Below are 18040 nucleotides of genomic sequence, written 5' to 3'. Positions count from 1 at the left end.
TTCCAAAAAGAAATTCTTTGTAAGCTGTACTTACTATATAAAAGGCCAAAGGATCCTGCCCCTTAAACTTGCTTGATTCTGTTTGGTTCAGGCAGGGTTTAGACAGTGCGATTTTAATGCTTAGTGTTGTTAATCCAGAAGGAGTCACAATATCACTGACTTCCATTATATTGTGAACTCTTGGACAGGTAGGGCATCGGTGCATGGTTGAAGTACTAATCTTTTTCTTTCACTTCTCTCTAGCCTCCTTTACTGCATCTTTTTGAAAATTGCTGCTTGGTCCAGGACCTGCTAACAGGGGTTGATCTTAGAGATGAACCCATATTAAGATATGGAACCCATATTAGATATGGAACCCATATTAAATATGGAACCCATATTAAGATATGGAACCCACTAGCTCAGCACAGCCCCATTCCTGTGTCCTGTAGCCCCCCAAAATTGGGCAATCTGCCTGGTGCCGTCACTGCCCTGGGGTGGGAATGGCACTGTCAGCAGGGAAGGGAGAATGCTACTCATCTGTCCTGGCTAGGACATGTAGTCCTGCCGGCAGCACCAGCACACCTCTGCAGCAGTAGAAGGTGACAGATCCATGGTGGAGGCACAGACATGCATGGTACAAGATTAATATTGCAGATACCTCAATATCACAGTAGCGTCCATGTGTTACAATCTCATATCGTGTATTTTGAAGTCATGGTAAAGGAATATCACCAGCTAGCTCATTGTATTTTACAAAGTGATATAATTTCATGCATGACAACGGATTATCTCATGGTCAGAGATGACAAAGTCAACGTTTCTCCTCCTTATGGGTAGAAATCCGGCAGTGAAGCACATTAATTGTTGGAGATACCCTAGCAGGGAATGAGTTTTGCCAGGATACAATACTACCTTGTGATGGATGAGAGCCAGTCTCCAGAACTGCCAGACTGCAACGTGTCTCTACTCCAGGTCCACCTCTTTCATCTGGAAATCACTGAACAGAGGATTGATGAGGTACACTCCTCAGTGCAGTACAGTCATCTAATCATCACTTCCTTCCCTGTGGGCAGAGGCAGGGCTGTGCTCCAGCCGTTTGACTTGCCTGGGTGTACATCAGCCTGGGTGCAGGACAGAGGATGGGGAACGCTAGGCTGATGTGCACCAGATGGAGAGGCTCGCTGACTCTACCCACCTCTACCTGCTGTTGAGGCCACCTGCCCACTCACCAGGAAACCAGCAGGTATCAGATAGGACAGAGTCTCAGGGTCTTGATATGGTCCCTCTGTGGCTCAAGTGGCTCACAATACAACTGGGTAAGATGCGGACGTGAGGAAGGCAGAGAGGTGACAGACTTTGCTGTGGATCAAACAATGGGCCAGTGGTACAGCTCTAAAGAGTCTTCAAGTGCCTAGACTGGTTCCAGTCCACAGGGCAAGGCAGCCTCTGCCACTTGTCATTTGGTACACCTCCTTTGTCTCCACTGAACCTCCTGAACCAACTTCACCCATGCTTCAGCTCCATTTGTTGTCATCTTCATGTATGAAAAATAAAACTGGCGAGTGACTGCCATGCAAAACCCCTCAGTTTTTCAAATGAGAGGTGGGAGTTTTGAGAAGATGGCAGGAAACTCATTTGGTATCTTGTCAAATGTCCTCATTTCAGCTGCAGGTGCCAGGCTAGTTTAACCCTAGGGCATTCAGGGTCTCTGTGCAACTGATGAATGATATGCTTTTGAGGAGACTATCAGAAATGTATCAGTAAATGGCACCAGCTCTCTGGAAAACTTTTAGCAATGCAATTTGAGAGAAAATTTTTTCTGAGTTTTCTGGACTTGATTCTCATCTCAGGCTTATGTGACAGGGATGTGCTGGTTTTACTTCAGTGACATACATCTTTTTTTTAGGGTGTTTCTCAAATTGCCTGGTTGGAGAAGAGTATTTACATTTGCTCTTTTTGTTCCTAATTCAAAACCCACTTCACTTAATCTTCATGGTGTGTGTGTCATAACCTAGAAGCTGCCAAATGAAAGACCTGATGCTGTTTCACATGTACATAACTGCTTATTTGCAGAGCTCCTCCTGGCTTACATGAGGAACTCCTGACTGTGAAGACTTTTTCTGCCACTTTTTCCAGACTGTGTATTCTAGATCTCTCCACATTATGGCACATGAGTCACAGAGTGAGTGTCTAGCAGGACATTTGTGTTATGTCTACAGTAGAAAAAAGACCTCAGTGGTTTCACATGAGAAAGTTGAATCCTAAATGTGGGTGGAAAAAAAAGTAAAGGGATAAAAAGATACCACTAGGTAAGTATAATGTATGTATTCTTTCCTGCAAAAGATTTACTTATGCAAATAAGCCACATTTTCAAAGACATTTCTTGGTTCTTTTTTTTCGTATTTTAAATGGATCACCTTGAACAAAAGCTATCTCATGAAGGAAAAAGAAAACAGAAAACAAGTCTGACCTTGAACAAATTTGGTGTGGCAATGATTCATCCTAGTATCATCTTAGTTAGGTAGTCAGCCTCAACTAATCATAACCCCATGATTGTTGTATATATGTGTGAGTGTATTTATATAAATATACATATTTATTTATGACCACTCATATTGGAACTAGAGATAAATGCAGCATCTCTCACACACAGCACAAATTAGTCTGTCCCCTGTCCAGGGGAGATCTTTAAAAAACATTAGTAATTCTAAGATGCTGCATAAGTCTAACACCACTTACATGTTTTTCTGAACTGAGTTGCAAGAACTTATTTCTACCCATATTGAAATCTTTTGAAAGACCAGTTCAGCACTGCTGACTCAGCCTTACTCAAGAGCTTCACCTCTGTCTACATCTAGTGAAGCCCAAGGTTTTATTTAAACACTTGAAACAGAAATGCTGTATTCGATATGGAAACATAAACAGAGTTTTTGGTAGAAGATGACTGTAAGCTACAGCCAATGGGTACCCCTTATTCAGAAGGGATTTGTGAAACATTTGTCCATTAAAGCTTCTTGTGAGAAGTCCCACTTTCTACACTATGAAACCAAACCAGGCCCTTCTGCTCCCTTGGTCAGACTGGTGAAAATACAAGCTGCTAGGAACCCTGCAGGACTTCTCCATCCATCATGTATATCTGCAGCGAGGGAAAAAGCAGGGATTTCTGAAAGCCCGAGGGAGAGAGAGAAATAAAATAATTTGTCCCACTGTGAAGTTAGGAGCAAAATATATTTGTGGTGGGTGCGTTTGACATGTTACTTTAAGGACTCTAAGCAATCTAAATAATTACTGGGTTACAAACATGATGGCCCTACTTGTCTACATTTTATCTTACTTTTTTGTTTTTCAAAAAGGTTCAAAATCATAAAGAACATACTATTCCTCCACACTCTGCAATATTTATGTTTGGAAAGGAGAGTAGAAATCTTCAAATGAAAGAGAGATTTATTTCAGGGAGGTAAAATTGCTTATTAAATCTGCTCTTAAATCCCACTGCCTGACCAAACCCTAAGTGTTGCAAACTCTATGAGCTAGAGCTCATGAGCTCTAGCTAGAGCTAGAGCTCAAACTCTATGAGCTAGAGTTTTCTGCTACTTTCACTGCTGCAATCGCCAAGCTATTGTTAGGCAATAGGTATAAGTGCATGAGTATTTGGGTGGCTGTGTTTGTAAAGAATGCTTAATACCCTTCTTCTTTTAAGTTTTTTAAATCTTCTTTTAAGTTTCAGCACTGAATAGAACAAATTCTCTCATCTGTTTGTTCTTTGGTCACACTTTGTCTTTGACTCACACTACTTTCCAGAAATGTTCCTATTTTTTTTCAAGAGTCCTGAAGATATCTATCAAAATGAGTATTTTTTTTCCTAAGAAATTTCCCTTTAGAGAGAAGGAAGTAGAGGAGAACAAAGGCGGACAGCCTGTGACAATGACTCATTGTGTTCCTTATAAATTATAGCTGTGAAGTTAATGCAAATTGTTTCTCACAGTTTCAAAACCCACCATAAAACAATAACTTAGGGCAACAGAGAGAGGAGCACCTAAAGAAATAATTTTTTTAATTTATTTTTGTAGACACAGGGAAGTGTGCAACAAACAGTAGAGTTACTTGGAAAGCATGTGAAGATGCACTAGTAGATTAATTTCATGTTGTAGCACGCAAAACTAAAACAGAATCAAACTTGAACTTGTGGCTCTTGTGGTATTTATTAAGACTGAAATTTCTGTAATTTGTTTGGCAAGCTACCATTACATGAGGCAATACAGATCAGGAAAAGGTCTGAAGCCTTCAGGAAAAGTGGCAGATGTTCAACCTCTAGGGCTCAGTCTACTTTGACAAGCAGAAGTACCTTCATTCTCCGTGTAAGGATTGAACTTGGTGACATGCTTGGGCTGCAGAAGAGTAGAGCACTTCAGCACACACTGAATGTTTAGCACAACACCTTCTTGGAGGGGAATATAAAGGCTTATGTGCTCTTGGTCTCCATGCTAGCTCAGGATTCAGATGCTCTGTTATTATTTCTATCAGGAAAGGGAGAGTCTTCAGAGCCAAATGTGCACGCTTGCTTTGCTGTGAAGCTTGCACATTTGCTCTGCTTCCAGAACCAGATTGGGTAACAGAGCTATTGATGAGTGTGGCATGAATCTCCAGATGTGTTTGTGGTTGCTGGAAGTTCCATGTTCTTACTCAAGAAGATGAAGCCTAACTGCCATATCTTCACAACTACCTTCCCCTAGTTACTGTGCTGGTATAGCATCTCAGACAGCACTTGAAAACAAAACAAAGATTTCCACAGCTAAAAGCACAAGCCGTTATAATTCCTGTTCAAAAGACTACAGTCTGCAATGAACCAGTGCCCTCTGTATAGTAAATACTATGAAGGGATACCTAATGTTCAGTGACTAGCAGATGGTGGCCTTGATCTGCTCTGCAGTCACTTGTGGCTATCTCTCAGAGGAGAAGGATCTATGCAAAATTACAGGCTTAGTCTGGCCTTAGTCTGGAGTCCTTTGGTGTTCAAGTCTGTTACTCATAAATACTTCTCTTAATTGTGCAATCATTGCTATACTGGAAATCTCTTTGTTTACAAAATCCTTTTTTATGTCTTAGTTCTCTTTGAGGGTGAGAAAACAAATTTAGAAACTTTCCTAATATACCTTAAAGAAATGTCTTAACTATCAACTTGAGCTAGCTGAGTCATCACCAAAGTCACCATGTCCCCAGGCATACACTACAGCTGTACTTTACAGAAGAAGTGTTTTAAAAGCAATTGCATTGGTGCATATAGCACCGATATGTGCATATAGCCCTCATTTCAAACAGTGAGCTTTAAGGATGTATAAGGATGAACTCACCCAGATCTGGCTTTTACAAATCCTTCAGTAGTGTGACTGAATTCCAACTCATTCAGTCCTTAGATGGATAGATCTGGCAGTGTATCATAAGGGGTATTTTCCTGTTATTTCAAGAAAGCAAGGTCTTTTTACTTTAGCTTTCCATGAAATTACAAAGAGTTCCCTTGAAGCCATACCTTATCACACATCCTGGTCAGCATGGAAGCACTCATTCCTGATCATTACCCATTAAAAGGTCCTTTGAGGAAATGATTTGAACCTTTGATCCCAACAAAACTGTTTCATACCACAATTTTTATACCCTATGTGTATTTCTCTGATGTAACATTATTAATAGTTCTGCTTCTTCCACCAGCTTCTTCAGCTCTTCTTTTAGATAACAACTCCCCAAGAAAAGACACTTTTTTTTTTGAGCAAGCATTAAAGTCTTTCCCATGTTTTCAGAGATACAACTCCATTGACAGTGGACTAGATTAAAGGAATATTATGTGAATATTATTTTTACAGGTAGTAATGGGAACATCACGTCTTTACTAGCTTCCCAAGCTTTGGGCCATATTGTCACCCCACCTGTTCCATCTTCTATCCTTCTGTCATGCCCTACACCCTGTATCCATGTGACTCTGCCTGGGGATTACGTAGGCAGAGTTGGACTCCAGTTTTACCTTGCAATCTTACATGGTGAAATAATGCTGACATAAATTCAATAATGCCCAATGGGAAGTGGGGAATTAATTTCTGCAAAATCAGCCCTCAGAACATCAATAGATACGTAAGCTTAGGAAGGAAAGCGTAAGATAGTTTTCAGAAGGAAATAAAAAGGCAGAATCACAGAATCACAGAGTATGCCCAGTTGGGAGGGACCCACAAGGATCATCAAGTCCAACTCTTAGCCCTGGACAGGACCATCTGTGGTGGTTTGGACCTTGGTTTTTCCCCCAGAGGCTGAAAAGTGGTAGACCCCAAGGGGTGGAAACCCCTGAATGTTTTGAAGTTTTGCCCAATAGGCGTTCCTGCAAAAATGTAAACATATCACAAGCTCACCGGAAGAGAGGAGTTGTAGTTGTGTGGTAGGAGTGGTGGCCATGTTGTGAGCCACGAGGAAGGGGCTCTGAGCCCCTCGGGGCCTCTGGCCCCCTCCCAGCCCCGGCTGGGAAGATTGCAGAGACTTGGAACAGTCTTAGACTGGGCTAAGTGTCTGTAGTATGCCAGGAGATGTTTTTCTCCATGGGCGCAGAGCAGCAGCCGGCACTGACCAGAGAAACAGTGGCAGAGAGCCAGGACAGATAAGACCTGAACCGGAGAGAGAGAGAGAGAGAGAGCAGCAGAGCTACAGAGTTTGGGGTAAGACTGAATACCAGACCCCAAAACTCCCTTGAGACCCCTCTGAGAAAAGGAGGGACATGGACTCCTATTTTGGAGAGAGAGTTTTAGACATGCAGCACCAGAGAGAGAGAGGAGCTAAGAAGCTCAAAGATGTCCCAGAGCTGGACCGGGACGGCCAGATGGAATGCAGAGGGGGTGACCTTGGCTCCCCCCTCGCACTGCTGCCACGGTGGCAGTCTGAGAACAGGGCACAGAGACCCTGCAGGAGCTTGAATCTCCTGGAGATACCAGACCGTCACGAAGACCCCCCTGTGTCTTCGTGATATGACCGTGGTGAAACGACCTTGTCTGGGGTGACGAAGCCCACGGAAAGACCCCTTTGCCTGCATCAAGGGGGCCAAGGGAGATTGGATACCTCCCTCCGTGGATGCTGGCAGAAAGCCAGCCACAGCTGCTGTATGCATGAGAAGAAGAAACCTGCTGCTGTTGCTTCTATCATCCTGGCGAGCTGAGACAGAGCAGAAGAGCTTTGGTAAGACTGAACTGAAAGCTGCCTTCAATGTTCTAACCCAAGAGGAGTGAGGATCTACAAGGAAATTCCCCGAAGGCTCGGGCTCGGGGTTGGAATTTCCACAAAGTAAGAACAAAAATCCTGACTGCCATACTTAAATCTGCTGCCTTGGAAGATGCTCCTGCTGTTCAGAGACTGGAAGGGATCTGTCCTTCTTTCCCTCCTGGACTTTTATTTGGAGGGGAGAGGAGATCTGATCCATTGTAAATACTATATGTCATGGTAGAGATATTGTGATCGTGTGTATAATGTGATATGGTATTTATCTGTACAGCCATTGTAATATATTCCCTTTCCCCCATTCTGAGTCTGGTGTGTTTTGTCTGGAAAAAACCCATCTCACATTAGATTGAGATGTGGGAGGGGGCTTAGACTAGGGGATTGGATTTTGAGGCTATCTCAAACCATGACACCATCCCCAAGAGTCATACCAGGTGCCTGAGAGTATCACCCAAATGCTTCTTGAATTCTGTCAGGCTTGGTGCTGTGATCACTTCCTTGGGGAGCCTGTTCCAGCACCCAACCTCTCTCTGGGGGAAGAACCTTTTTCTAATATCCAACACAAACCTCTTCTGACACAACTTCAGGCCATTCCCTCAGTTCTTGTCACTGGTCACCACTGATCTCTCGATCAGTACCTGCCTCTCCTCTTCCCTTCATGAGGAAGTTGTAGACTGCAGTGAGGTCTCCCCTCAGTCTCCAGGCTAAATAGACCAAGTGACCTCAGCTGCTCCTCATATGGCTTCCCCTCAAGGCCCTTCACCATCTTCGTTGCCCTCCTTTGGATGCTCTCTAATAGGGAACAGCACCATGAAATACAGAGCACATGATAAAACATCTCATCTTAATGATGATACTGAGCTGCTATCCTTTTCTATGCACTCCAGCCGTGGGGCAAGGTGGCTTCAACCAAGAAAGCTGTATGTTCTTACATCTGGGTGGTAGTGAAGAGATAGTGAGGCAGGAAGAGTGAATGACGGACTTCATCTGCACCATTTCCTTCTTTTGTTAGCATACTCTTTGGTTGCTTCTTATTCCACACAGTTCCTGACCATCCCTTTGTACTTGACAATAAGTGGAAGAGAAGTCAGAATGTGAACTATTGTAAATGGTTGCATTAATGTTCCCTGCTGATGTAATATTCCCTCCTACAGTAATTCAGTAATTGTTTTCTGAGTGGGTTACTCTTCTGAGGAAAAAGAAACAGATGTTGATACCTCTAACTTTGTACTGCCTTCCTCAAAATGCATAAGTGAAATTAATTTCTCTGATGACCTAACTGAAGCTGGCTATCAACCTTCAACAACTGACAGCCAGGACTAGCTCAGTAAGGCTGTATCAATTTATGGGTTTCAAATATCTTCCTGCCATTCCAGGAGTCCGCAGGGCAGCTATGTAGTTTGGTCATACACTCTTCTTGATTTTACTGAGATTTTTCCACTTAACCCAGTGTGTTTCCAGACAAATATTCATTGTTATTCCTGCACTACATTCTATCACTTTGTGTTGCTCCTGTGAGATGACTCTGCTCTGGGTTCATTTCTAGCATAGCCTCCATACTCTCTCAGCAATGTCACGTTTATAATGCTGCTAGCAATCAAAGTAAGATGAGATGAAGGAGTTTTTGAGGTTGGCTTTGAGGATTCTTTAAAAAAAAATTTAATGACATTACCAGCAGCGGCTTCAGTTCCTAACAAGTGCATTATCATGTCCAGACTCCCATCTGCCATGATCTCATGGTCAGCAAACCATGCCAAGGACAAGGGAAAGAGGCACAGCTCTGGCTACGTTATGGAGGGCATGTGACAATATCTCTTGGCACAGAACTGCAGAGTGTGCTCGATGACTATTGCTTTACCTCTTTATTATGCCCTGGCTACGATGACATATATGTGCACAGTATAACATGATCTCAAATGGTTGTAAAATTTCTTGAGTGAGTAAGTAAAAACCAAGGGAACACCTGGATCCTTTCGTAGTGTCTGATCCTGCACACCATGTGTCTGAGCCTCAGTGGGAGTAATTCATGCAGCACTTTTTCATACCTTTATTCTACCTGCTATGTAAGAACTATAGGGCAATATTTGACAATATAAGGGATCCAAGAGGTGTTTTCCTCTTACAGCTTCCCCCAGGCCTACTCTTCTCTGTTCTCTCTCTGGAAGCATGACCAATTATAAGAAATATACTAATTTACCTTTTTTCTTATGTACAGAATAGACTAGTAAGTGGTAGTGAGACAGAGCAGGAGTAATTTTTTAAAGAAATATATGTAATAAAAATGCCCAGATAATTCAAAGAGATGCTACAACTCTCTTTACTGACTTGAATTTCTGTTCACCTGCTTTATTTGTTTAATTTTACACATGATGATAAGATGCAAAAATCAATGTCTTACCTAGGAATTTGTGCAATTAATGGAGCCTAATCTGAAGATGAATCTGGATCTCGACACCTTTAGAGAGGTATGGTTAGTACTTAAAAGGAACGCAGACTCCCCTTCTTTCTTTTCATTTGGGAATGAAACAAAGAGGAAAAGGTACTTGGGGGACCTCCCCTCAGCCTTCTGGCGGAAAAAAGAAGGGAATAGCAGTGGAGGTGAGGAGTAGAGGGAAAACAGGATCTGTGAATGGTAAGGTGGATATGCTTCAACACAGCATTCGGAAGAATGAGTGAGTGTTTGTGTTTTAAATGTTCCCCAGTGCAATAACAGCTCTTCTCTAGTACAAGCAATACTCTACTTGTACTTGGTCCCACCTTTTTATTTCATCATATACCTACCAGACAGTGACAACACTGTCTCAAGAATGGGCAGCATGCATGTATGCATTTGGCCTGCGTGTTGTTTATTTTTTTACCTCACTAGAAATATAAGCTCTAATATATGTTTCCACATCTCTTGTTTGTCAAGATCAGAGCTGCAATTCAGCAAAATCTTTAGCAGACTACAGTGCAGCAGAGTACATGCTTAAATTGCTGTAGAAATGAGATAAAATTTCCTTTCCGCTTCCACATCTATTTTTTGTCTGTTTTTTTCTCACTTACACAATTAAATTTATTAATTTTCTCTTCCATATATATATATAGCCTTTGAATGTCTACTTTTATGCACTTATAGACACATTAAAGAGAGAGCTGCTTTGTTTAGGGTTGCTGATTTGAAATAACTTATAAGAAAACTAGAACTGAGCAACATTTTTCTTATAAGTGATTTATTTTTCAAAAATGTATAATTGCACAAGATCTGAAACAGAATTTGACATGATTTTATGCATAGTTTTGTTTGACTTTTGCATCATCTTCTCTTAACATTTTCTCAAATAAGTTTTCTGGGTTTATTTTTTCTGAGGAACTAGTTAATTTCAAAGTTTGTTTACATTTGATCCTAAGTTTGAAAGGGATAAGAAAATTCAAGGAACAGCTAAAAATCACCAAGTTTAAAACAAAACATCCCTTTCTGAGTTGAGTAATAGTTTCAGTCAATAGTAAACATTTTTGTTGTCTTGTTAGTGTTGCCTAGTAAAAAATGCAGTTTCAGACTAAACCAAAACAAATGAAAAATTATTTTTTTCTTGAAATAACCAAAAACTGAACTTTTGAAAGCTGTAATTGAGATCACACAAGTAAGTTGGAAAGGGAAAAATTCATTCTGATGCAGACAATCTATCAACCACCAATCCAGTAGTAGTGGTCAGCCATTGGATGAAAATGAATGGGGTTTATTTCACTTAGGTTCAGCAGCTAAGGTTCTGCTGTCTAAACCTGAACTAGTCCCTGAAAGTGTCTTTTTTTAGCCAATGGCATGAAATAAACAGCTTTTGGAACATGTATCATCACATCAGTTCTCTCCAGTACCTTTTTAGGATGGTATGGATCAGAAGTTCTTATTTCTTTCCTTTGGTGGTAAAAAGGGACCAATGGCACTGCTTAAATTTGTACAATACGTGCACCAATTATGTCTTTCTAAAGAAATGGAGGTCTGGCATAATGCAGCTGAATTATATTAAATGGAATGATTTTGGCATTCATTAGACATCTTGATTTTTGCATGCATGATCAGGAAATTCAGATCCCAAGATAACAAGCTTCCTAATCATGCATGAATACAGAAGAAAAAGTCCCCTTTGCAAGATCAGAGCCAGTTCTACCAGACATTTTAATGCTAAGTCAGATCAGTCAAGTAATAATTAACTTCAACTGGCACACCCACAAACTGTATCCAGAGCAAAGAAACAATTTAAAAATCATGGCCATTCTTATCTTCAAATGAAGAGAGCAAAGAAAATAAACTTTAAGCAATATTTCTAATATTATCATTGCTATTTTAGTATGACTAAGACCAGACAGAGGAGTCCTGGCAGGAACTAATGCTGCATTTTAATGTCTGGTCCTTGCTGTCTAACTAAGGAAGAGCATTGCTTATCTCTAAAATGACCCTTTCTGTGTGTTATCATAGCAGTTGTAAAGGCCTGATAGAGCTCTTGAGGGAACTGGACTTTGAGGAGCCAAGTAGTTCTTTCCTGGCTCTCAAACATATGGTTAGCAACTTGTCTCCCCATACTTAAGTGGAGCAACCTGGACTGTACATTTGCTGGTGTCCTGCTCTTCACTGGGCTTCAACAAGGGCAATGTATCTGTTTATACAGATTTCATATCTGAGCTAGACTTGAACTGCACTATTCAGTGACATAAGCTCAAAAAGCAGTTTTAAATCCTGCATTTAAAGCCAAACCCAAGTATGGGATAGACAGCCACTGAATGACTACTTTTGCAGAAGAAGAATAATTTCATTACAGTTTTGAGTGGTGTGATGTGTCTTTACCAAGATCTCCAGTGGCAGCAATTTACCACTGTGTATAAAAGGATGGGACATGAAATACACTGATAAAATCAAGGAGAAAAATACATGCTGGTTGAAGAAAAGAAGGACACAAAGCCCAAAACATGAAAAGAAATAAACCAAACAGAGAAAAGAGAAAAGAAAATGTAAGAATAAGTCAAAGTGACTGGAATGGTCATGTTGCGGTATGGAACTGGGCAGAATAAATAAAAAAACATGTAAGTGTATTTAGAAGACAGCAAGTGGTATATGTCCTGAGAGTATCCTCAGAAGGATACACTGGTTAATGGCACAGATAATCTGCTTTAATGGGAGCAGATGAGCTGTGGTTGGTTTTTTGGTATGCTTCCTTTAGCAATGCAGGGTTTCAAAATTTTTTCCTATCAGTGTTGCAATGTGCTTTGCAGGAAATATTTGAATGCCATTAAGATTTGACTATCGTACTGCATTTTTTTATTTTGTACAGAATGCACTTAGCAGTGCAAGATTATTTAAGCAAATAAATTGTTTTTTAGGAATATCTGATGTAACTTTAAAGCTTCTAAAATGCAGAAAATTGTTATTTTTCTAACTCTTTTTTCCCCATGAAAGAACCTCTTACATTTTATTTTCTCAAATTTCCCCTCTCTCTTCATCAGTCACTCTGATGCTAATGTCTTCTGAATATCTTTAAGGTTTCAGTGAAAGGAAGTAGAAGAGTGGAAGCGAGTGCGCAAGACTGAAGAAGACAGAGCCGTGGTTAGAAAGAAGAGCTTGGAGGAATCAGGGAAAGTGACATAAAGACAGGGATGAATGAGTAGCTGTTCTGTAGCGATTCAGGTTGGGGGAGAAATATCTGGTGGGTTGTTATTATACAAACTCACAAGCTCTTGGTGCAGAGTTGTGATGAAAACACATTACTAAAGGGGGATCTACCAGTGCCAGAGAAAAAACCTGATCCCAAACCTTTCCATTCATTACCACTTTTTTTATTATTCTGTCTTTTTCAATGTTCATTAGAAATAACTTGCACACCAACTTAAGAAAACAGAAACTTTCTCTTGAGGTTAGAAATTAATCTTTTCATAACAGTCTTTGAGATAGAAAATGAACAATGACACAAAGTACTTTCCACTGTGGACAAGTAAAATTGTTTAACTTCAGTGATCAGGGTTTTGCATAATGAACTGACAAGGAGAACTTAGTAGTATGACAAGAGACAAAAATATCTTGCATACTACTAGAGCAATGAATGGTATATATTTCAAAGTAGAAGAACCTTACCAGGAAGATTAACTTCTTACATGAAAATTTATGGTGTTTCTTTTAAATTCAGGGAACTAATCTGTGTTTCCCAGCACAAGGCAACCAGAATTCTTGTCTGCTCTTGAACATAGGCCTGTATGTGCATTTTCTTCAGAAAGCAAATGGACAGGAAAACACTGATTTAAATAATATCTTTTTTGTCTGTTGGCATAACACAAAACGCTTTATGTCCCAGACTTTACTTCTTTGTTTGAAGTTAACCAGCAATATACAACTTTCAAAAGCTGGCTGTGCAGATCTTCCTTTAGACTTCTGGAGAGATTTCTTCAAATTGACATGTTTTAACCTGTGCTTTGCTTAGATTTGTACATTCTTGATATGTGTGTACACCCTTGTACTACACAGGGACATACAGTGCTTGCTTATGAATGCTCATCAGGACACCTGCTTAAGACAGGCATGTGCACAAGTAAACACATATTGTAGAGGCAGAAGAGTCCAGGGCTTGTGAATTTGCCCAGATGTCAGGTGCTGCTGAATTTTAATCCTGGGTCTGGCATGGATTTGCTCTGTAGCCTGTGGCAAATCACATAATCTCCCTTCCTCAGAGTCCCCACCTGTGAAATGGGGATAATAACACTTACAATTTCGTACCTCACAGGCTGTTTTGAGGATTAATGGATGTCTGAGAAGTGCTTTGTACATTCGAAGTCCTGGCTTATTTTGACTGCATCTGAGTGAAAATTTGAATCGTTGTTTTGGACTTTTCAGGAAGAATGAAAGAAGAATTTATAGAAAATAACAGCACCATCCTAACCACTCTCTAGGTGCAAAAGACGTTGCTCTGTCTAGGTTTCCTCATGCATGAAGTTCTTGTACACAAGTTCTACTGTTGTCACCAACAAGTGGCCTCACTTGAGGAGGTGTTTCGAGGATTAATTCTTTACTTGCAATTTCTGATACTGAACTCATAGATTTTTAATAAGGACTGGTGAATCTGAAAAACTAGTGAATCATCTAGTTTAGTTTTCCGCATATTAAATTCTTCCTTTCTTGCTACAGTTGCCCCTCTATTGTTTGTTGGTGTAACCTAGGCCCATGAAAATTATTGAGAAAGGACATGACCTTTGAGAAGATACAATTGTGACACACTGCCAGGGTTAGCAGCAGAAAAGGGAGCAAGAGTGCCAAAAGATGCACTGGTCAGATAGGAATGCAAAAGGGAAACATTCTTTAATAGCATTTCGCTACCCTGGTGGGAGAAGGCAGGACTGTGCACAGAGAGACCCCAAGAACCGTGAGCTGCCTATGGTTCAGGAAGGGATGAAATACATTTGGCTGCCATGGCAGCCTACCCAGGAACCAGGGCCAGTGCTGTCTCTGGAAGGCGCTCACACCTGCCTCACTATGCCTTCTCTCACCCCTAGAGTACACATTGTCTCCTCTGTGAACCACTGAAGGGAAAAACAACTGTCAGAAATGGGGGGTTATTTTCAAACCCAGCTGAGCTTGCTAATGTAGGGGTAGTGTTCTGACATCTGGAAAGATGTGGTAGAAGATGGGGGTGGCAAACATGAACCCCTTCCACCGGTGTTTCTGCTGAATCCCCATATTGTAAAACTAGGACTTCAGCCTGAGTAGGAGTAGTAGAATCTAGTCCCTTTCATGGAGAAAAAGATGATTCTCCATTACCTGCAACCATGCATAGTCACTGTCGTCCCTGCAGAATGGGAGTAAAACACTATCGGTCTGATTGGTACATCCACTTTTAACTCACTTTTTGCAGTCTAAAATGACTACAAAGCAGTATGTAAAAGGCTGAAATTATTGATGGTAAAATCACAAAATGCCCATGTAATTTTTTTCTCATTGTAGCCATGGACTGAAAAATCAAACAAAACCCCCTTAGCACACGAAGTCTGGTCTCAAGAAATGTCGCATTACTGTATACTTCTTAAAGTTGCCTGTAACTGATTGCTGTCTAGCAAAGACAGAAATATGTGACATATTACTTTGAAGTTTATTCTGCACTAAGAGAAAGGGTATTTTGGCAATATAGTGGCTAACAAGATTTTAAATGACTATTGAGTAGAAGTGGTCAGGGAAAAGTATGTTAGCTGCCAGTGACCAAACCTCGGAAGACTTTTGAGTTCCCTGTAGCAAATCAAACTTTTTTGGAGATGTCAAAGTATTTCTAGACACATTCATTTAAAAACATTGAAATCTTCTTTGCTCATGGGACTTGAAAATAGAGTAATCACTATGTGTTATGTAATGCATTTGCTAGGCATATTTCATTTTCCTAAGCCAAACAAGACGAGTAAGAAATGCCTCCAAAAAGAAGCTGGCTGGCACAGTAATTGTGGGTTAAGCTGTTTTGTGATGTTTCTAGATCAGATCCCTCCATGGTTATTTGGTTCTGAAGTAAAAAAAAATTATTCTGGCGTGATTACTTTGCTTACAATGTAGATTATTTTTTCAATAATTAGACCAATTTTCTTTCCACATCCCCAATCCCAAACCTGGGGGATATTTTCCAATAAATAATAAATTCAGCTAGGATATTTGTCAAAGTCTTTATGTTTCCTCCAGGCTTGAAGAATAAATGCCTATTTTAGACTAAGAAAATTTATGAAGGTGGAATACGTTTATCCAAGTTTATGGTCAGTGAATATTTCCCTTGCAACAAGCTGCATCAACACCACCTCTGGGCACAGATGGACTCTGGAGAAACTGGAAGGTAGCTAAAAGACAGGGGAAATGAAATCCTACTCATTCCACCATTACATGTCACACTTCATGGTGTTCATGATATGTAATACATGTTTTATCTAGCCCTTTTAGCACATCTTTCGAATTAATGAGAAATTATTGCTGAGATTCTGTTAGGGTTTTCAGGTGAAAAAAATAATGCTACTTTTATATATGTCTCAGGGGTTAAGTAATACCGGGAAACACAAGTGTCCCATGTAATTAACCCAGAAAACACATATCAGGAAGTTTGTGAAGAAATAAGAAAACTTGATGGGCTCTAGATTTTGGAAGCCATGATAAAGAAGCTCAAGCTCAGGGAAAAGTCTTTCCCTCACTGTCTCTTCCTTGCAGGAGAGGACATGAGTCAGCAGACAGATGGAAAACTTGAGCCACCTCTCAGTCCTCAGAGTGCAAAAACCTCTGGAAATCAGGGACACAACTGCTGAAATATTTTCTTGATAATTTCCCACCACCACTTCCTTACAGACATTCATTCACAGGACAGCTGAACTTAAGCTTTTGCTTAGGGGGAAGAAAAGTGTAAAAGAAAAATCAGTAAAAACCCTGTCAGAAGCAGATCAGCATCAAACAAATTTAAATCTCAAAATAATTTGCCACTTCAAATACCTGGTGCTTGGCAACATTTAGATGACCTGCCGAGAGAACGGGAGATGTGTTCTTATCTGAAAAACAGCCCTGAAATAAGGAGGCAGCCCCCAAAACACAAAACCTTCTTTTCTTCCTTCCTTGCCTTCTGCCTGCTTGTTTGTCTCTCTTTCTCAGGAAAGGCAGATGGTGGTGACTTGGAGCTGGATGTAAATGCCCCGTTAAACCTCATGGACAATAACATATCTCCAGGGTTTTGTCTTTACCTCAGCTGTAATTCGCAGCCAGACAGCATTTCATTCCTGCTGTCCTGTCCTGCTTGACTCTCTCCTTGATTCAAAAAGCAGTAAATCAGGTTTGGAGACAGGAAAGAAAAGCAAGGCTCACTACAGAAGGTGAAGGCACTGAAAGATGGGTGCTGCAACCCTTCTGCTCCAGACCTCTGATCTATGGCATGGAAACACAGATGACTGAGTGGCCAAAGCCCCTTTTTTGTCCATGTGGATCTCTGGGGTACAAGCCCTAGGTCATTTTGTTTAGCTGCAGCTATTCCCACATGCTCTGCTCAGCCCATTTCCTACAGTGCCTTTCCCTTCTTGTGGCCCAGCTTTCCACAGGGTATTTCACCAACCTGGCTGAGTGGTGTGGATTTGAAAGCAGTTGTGTAGACACAACTGAGGGGGTGGCAAGCTACAACTGGGAGGGCAGAAATAAAAGTGTGAGAGAGAACAGGACCCTTGCAAGCATGTTTTGCTGCCAAAAAAAAGAGGACGGAGGACTGCACCCCAGAGCACTGCAGGAACCCTGGGCACTTCAGCAGGATGATGCAAAGATCCTGAATGCTAAGCAGGAAGCCACCAGAGCTGGTCCACAGGCAGCGGTGGTGGTGGTGAGGTTCTAGAGGAGCCTGCACTGCAGAGCAGCAGTGTATGAGTCAGGTTTGCTAGAGAAGCATACTGTCCACCTGCAGTCTAGCTGGGCTCCTGTGAAATAGCCAGCAAGGCACAGTCTTCTAAACGCAGTCTTGAGGAGAAAATTACTGCAGCTGTGACACACACCGTTCATATGTCTTAGTGGGTAAGGCATCAGCCTGGCAAGAGGGAGGCATAGTTCCTGTGCCCTCATCAGTCTTGAGGAAGGATGGAGACTGCACAAGAGTGAGTCTGCCTGGCTATCAGGCCATCACTGGAGCAGAGGAAGGGATGTGTCCTCAGTCCTGGTGAAGGGGCACAGCCACAAAAGGCATCTTGTGCAGTTTATTTGTTGGAAAGAAAATGTTTCAGGAGCAGCCTGCAACCTTGTATGGCTCCAGCTGAGATGTGTCATATTCCAGTCCTTTCACAATCTGAGTTTGAACCATTCTCA

This window comes from Lepidothrix coronata, unplaced genomic scaffold (genome assembly GCF_001604755.1).
Source record: "Lepidothrix coronata isolate B3197 unplaced genomic scaffold, Lepidothrix_coronata-1.0 Scaffold70, whole genome shotgun sequence".
NCBI classification, from domain to species: domain Eukaryota; kingdom Metazoa; phylum Chordata; class Aves; order Passeriformes; family Pipridae; genus Lepidothrix; species Lepidothrix coronata.
This window is presented reverse-complemented; position numbering follows the sequence as displayed.